Raw genomic sequence first — 5,852 nt, 5'->3', positions numbered from 1 at the left:
CAAATAAAAAGATCCCAAGGTCCTCTCTTGGACAATGTATTTATCTTTATGATATAGCTCAGCATTTTAGTTTGATGCTGGGAAATACACCTCCCTCAATAAATATTTGTGGAATGAATGGACAAATAATCGATAAAACATTGACTGAATGAGTGGATGGAGGGATGGGTAGTTTCATATGTAAAGCAGTACAAATGTAAATTCAGTAAATGACAGATGCCAAGTGTGACTCCAAACTAAATCTAGCAAAGAAAGCAACATGAACATCTTACTTGGAAGATAGCTGGAAAGCAAAGTTAAAAAAGAGAAGCTCCATCAGACCAGCAAGAGAAAGATTGAAGATTCCCCAGTCCAGTGTTTCCAGTGTTTTCTGGTTATAGAGATAAGTTTAAAAAAAAAATCCTTATTGAATTTCAGTTTAATGGACATAGTTGTAACCCAAATGATCTTGCAGAAGCAGCAGTTCTTCATTCAAGCACATCTCTGCCTCTGATGTGTAGCTCCAGATGTAATTTTAAAGTCCACCCAGAAATAAAGCTTTCCAAGAGATGGAATATTTGCTTATCCTTCAATTCATATATGCCACTCGGTTATATCTAGTTTTTTGAGAATCTCCACCATGTGCTCCCACTATCTAAGCTAAGATTTTTAGTAATGCATTTTTTCCTGCAAAAAAAAAAAAATCACGTATATAATTTTGGAGAGAAAACAAATCAGATCCAAATGCTTGGTTATTTCAGGAATCAGGTCAAAATGTATTACAGTGATTTAATTAATACAAAGACCGATTGACAAACGTGATGAGTAGAGAGTGTAAAAGATATGTTGTCAGCAGAACTTTAATATTCCATAAAAGGCATATGTGTAAGTAAAAATGCTATTTACAGATTTCCTTCTCATGGATATCTATTTAAAAAGCATTGTGTATGGGGGATCCCTGGGTGGCTCAGCGGTTTGGCGCCTGCCTTTGGCCTAGGGCGTGATCCTGGAGACCTGAAATCGAGTCCCACATCGGGCTCCCTGCATGGAGCCTGCATCTGTCTCTGCCTCTCTCTCTGTCTATCATAAATAAATAAATAAATCTTAAAAAAAAAAAAGCATCATGTACTCAAGATCCTTTAGGTGTGTATAAACTGAGGGATCTAACACTTAGACATTAAAGGCAGAATTCAGTTTATATATCAGCATAGGGCTGGGGACAAAGTCAGACCAAGGTTTAGAAGAGCTACCTTTCCGTGGCTCAGCATTTTTCCACCCTGTCAAGAAAGACATGGAAAACAATTTAAGGTGGACTTAATGTAACACAATAAGAATAAACTATAGAGAAGCTTGGCTGCACATATAACACTGAACACCAGCTAGACTGGGGTCTTCTTCACATTATCCTTCAGTGGTTTAGGCAAAATAGTTGACACTTAGCAACATGCATGTTAACAACGAATGCATTTTGTTTATATTACTGAGAAATGTAAAGACCAAGGAAAGCAAGTAAAGAACAATATGGTCATAAAGCCAAAGGAAAAGAAGAATAAAGATGTTCAAAAACTCATTTCACAGCATATTTATGACAGCACATACAATTTATCAGTACACTAGTGGGCTTTCCCCTTTTATAAAGATAATGTTCATCACCTTAATACTTCTGTCCTACACGAGAAGTGTCAACATTGAAGGAGCTCTTATGGGCAAGATAATACTATTATTAAACAGTAAAGAAACAACCTGCCCCACAGCAATTTCTCCTTCATTCAATATTTATTAGAGCTTATGGATATTTCCTTCACTTGTTTCATTTATACATATATATATATATATATATATATATATATATATATATGATCTAGTTGATGTTCAACTAGACTATATATTTTTCCTGGGAAAACAGTGTGTCTTCTGTTTTTTTTGCACAAAATAAATTTTCTTCTCTCTTCTTTTAATAGTTTACACTTCATTAATTTCATAATAGATAAACATGAAATCATTTGTGGATGAAAAAATAAATGAACAAATGAATACAGACATAAACATGTGTTTAGACTGCTTGACTATAAATTTCTTTAAGGTAGGAAACATGTCTCAACTTTGTCGATTACACCATGACTAGAGTGTAAAACCAAAAAAAAAACACCCCCCAAACCAATCCTCCCCCAAACAAAAAACCAATCTCAGCAAATACACTGGCACTACCCCTTCCCAAGCCCCAAACTGCTGATCCTACACTAGATGACAGAGTTCTCCTTAATCTCAAGCTACTTTAGACCTTTCCCAATTAGCTATAGAAGGCACCTATATCTGAGACATTCCTGGCACATAGTAGGTGCTCAGTGAATGTTTGCCAAGTTGTGGATGCCACCTACCATTTTCCACTAAAACAGAGACTGAAATACAGAGACAAAGTGAGACAAACTCAAGAATGTAATATTGTGGTTTTAATAGCAAAAATTGTTAAATTAAAAACCTTTTTTAAAAGATTTTATTTATTTATTCATGAGAGACAGAGAGAGGCAGAGACATAGGCAGAGGGAGAAAAAGGCTCCCTCAGGGGAGCCCAATGTGGGACTCGATCCCAGGACCCTGGGATCATGCCCTGAGCCAAAGGCAGATGCTCAACCACTGAGCCACCCAGGTGCCCTGCAAAATTAAAAATTTTTATAAAAGATATGTTGACTGCTTTAAGTGGAAACACCATAAGGGTCTTTATTTCATGTGTTATTTCTTTGTTTACAAAAATACAAAGAGCAATGTGTGTGTACTTCAACGTTTATCCAGGTTGACAATCACTGGACAACTCCAGGAACATATTTACCCAGATTGTTTGCCACACCTCCCTGACACAGCCAAAGGAGAGCCACAGACCTGGAGCAGTCAGCAGAACCAGCTATTGTACTTCTTAGGGGGTTAAATAGAAAGTAAGCCTTCTAAGAGAAAATAAGTACTCACAACGAACTCTCTCATAGGAGTAGAGCAGTGTTCTTTGGGTCCTGAAATGGAAATACCTCTTGTTTCCAATATTTGTGGCTAATGCCACCCAACTGGTAAATTCAGTCAAACATAGTGAGCTGTACCAAAGATTTCACTAAGAACACTATGTTTCAACCCTATGTCCTTAAATCTTAAAATACTGTGCACCTCTAACAATCAGACTTTATTATTAAAATTATTGGATTTGCAAGTAGGTAAGCATATCTGCCAAAAGGTTAATCAGTTTCCATTAATACAGAGAGCATTTAAAACTATTCAAAACCCACAAAAACTAAGGACTCTGTCTTTAGAAAAGGAAGGCAGAACATTTTTCCAGTGGACACTGATCATTAGTTTTAACATCATAGCTTATAATCATCAGTATTAACTAGAACTTCTTACTGCAACTTACATTGAATTGTAAGTATTTGAATCTCTATTTTTACTGTAACAAGAGAGTATCTCATGCAGTTTTCCATCCCCAGCATCCAGCATTATGCTTGAAACCCCTGGGAGATCATTGAATATTTCCTGAAAGTGAATCTATAAATATATTTGCATTTTCCAAGCTGTAGTTCTCTGTGGATTAGAAGCTCAGTGACCACACATGAGATATTGTTACACACATAAGCAGAGCAGTTCCTGGTACAACAGGTTATAATTGCAGGCAGGTATGGGTGGAGAAATAAGAATGTTTTGTTTTGATTTGCTTTTCAGATACCCTTGCAAGATAAAGAAATTAGCTGGATTCATTTGAATGTTTCTTTCAGTTGCCTTTTAGAGAGTCAGAGAATTCATTTGCCTACATAATTTCACATGCAAGAGGATGGAGCTTTTCCCGTGCTTAGGAGAAATATAAGCTTCATTCATTGGTGCTGACTTAGAATCTTGCACATACAAGCTAGAAAGGAATCTAGTCTCCATTCTCTAAATGCTCAGTGACTCCAGACAAAGATAACATTTTTAAATGGCAGCATGACATGTTTATCATTACAAGACACCTCATGCCATTGAGGAAATCTCTGCTCAGCCTCTGTTTCTTTTCAGGTATTCTCTACATTTTTGTTGTTGAGTTTTGGCAGATCTTTAGCTTTTCCTGGTTGCCTGACACCTGAGGCTGGGGCAGAGTCTGCTATTCATCTCAATCTAGATTCTCATCCCCCAGTACTTTGTCTTTTATTTGTGCTAACACACAAGTGACTTCAAAGGGGACTTTGGATGAAAAACAGATACAGCCTGATGAGAATGGAGGGCATAATTGGATGCTTTGTGCTGTAAAAAGAAGTTCCTCAAACTTCCTAAAAATAGGAATCTCTTTCTTTTTTTACATAAAATCTGGCTTTGAACCATTGTATCATATCAATAAGTATACTTTTCTGTCATCTCTAACGACATACATTTTTCCAAATCAGCAAGAGAACATTCCTTTAATTTGAAATGATTAATTTGCTCTTCTCTCTTGCTTTTAATTCCCACTAAATAAATAATGTTAAAAAAATAGGGACAATCCTTGATGTCTATGAACTAGTTGATGACTTTCAATAGACATTAAGCCCAATTATTATTAGTCTGGGGAAGATATGGGAACCAAAGGAACAAATTTCTCCTTTTTGTGTTCTGGAAGGTATAGAGAGTTATTCCAATTACATGCTTTCATGTCCCAATCTTGTACAGATGATATTGGTGTAAAAGTGCAGTGCAGATTTGTTATCCAACTAGTTCTCCTGGTATTTAACAGATAATCTAAGCCACAAGGAGTATATATTTATTCTTGTCTATTGCTATATCCTGTGGATTGTCTACATTAATCTGGGGTAATTACAAGATCTCCACTTTAGTTGGAGATCCAACTTGCTTCCTAAGTGGGATTATGGCTTATTTGCATATGTACACATCTCAAAAAGCTCCATTCCAATCTCTAACAGCATATGTAATTAGGTGATGTATCCAGGAAAATATATCACTTTATTTGACCAAATGTCCAAAAGTTTCACTTTCTCCCTTTCTAGTCTATGACTACTATAACAGCTGAATTCTAGGTATGTTGTTCTGAACCATAGTTTGGTAATTATTGATTTGTTAATTAAAGCTTTATATTATTTATTTATATTAATATATATTATAAATTATATATTATTTATATTATAACTAGATTGCCACATTTTTATGAGAAAGGAGATTACACTGTTTGGCAAAGGATCTTATTACCCTCGCAAATAATACCTGGATCTCAGAAGAGCCTGGTCTCCTTTCCCGGGTAATGTTGGACTTCCAAAAGCATTTGAATGTCGCACTACCTCATGGGATTAGCTGCGTACAGCATAGTTTATACTATCTGAGGCCAATGCTCAGAAATATGGTTCTTTTTTTTTACTCCCCACACTTCAAATACCACTTTACAAAAAAAGAAGTGGAAAGTTAGGCATGTGGGAGGCACGATGACGGACAATTATAACCTGGCCCACCTGCCTTAGCAAAAAAGGCCTGGGAGAATGTTCTGTTCTTTGGGGAGAGAAGTGGTTCCACGTTGCTTCTATCTGAGGCAGCTCTTACTGTTATGGCCTCTGCCTGCAGGTATGTGATACAGCCTGCTAGCAAAATCATCCCAAAGCATCTGTGACTTGTCTGTGCCTCTAGACAAGGCATATGGACTCTAGATAAGAATGGGAGAAAGGTGTCTCACCTGAAAACATCAACTGAAGAAAATCTAAATGTTCAGTAGCAGCAATATGCTCTCTCAATATTGAGCTCTCTCAATCTCGCTGTCCCCAGTAAAAGGCCATGAGAGAACTTCCTTTTTTTTTTTAAGGTTTTATTTATTTATTCATGAGAGACACTGAGAGGGAGGCAGAGACATAGACAGATGGAGAAACAGGCTCTCCACAGGGAGC

The sequence above is a fragment of the Canis lupus genome, chromosome 14 (assembly GCF_048164855.1).
Source record: "Canis lupus baileyi chromosome 14, mCanLup2.hap1, whole genome shotgun sequence".
Lineage (NCBI taxonomy): Eukaryota > Metazoa > Chordata > Mammalia > Carnivora > Canidae > Canis > Canis lupus.
The sequence above is the reverse complement of the archived record's forward strand: the minus strand, read 5'-3'. Positions refer to the sequence as shown.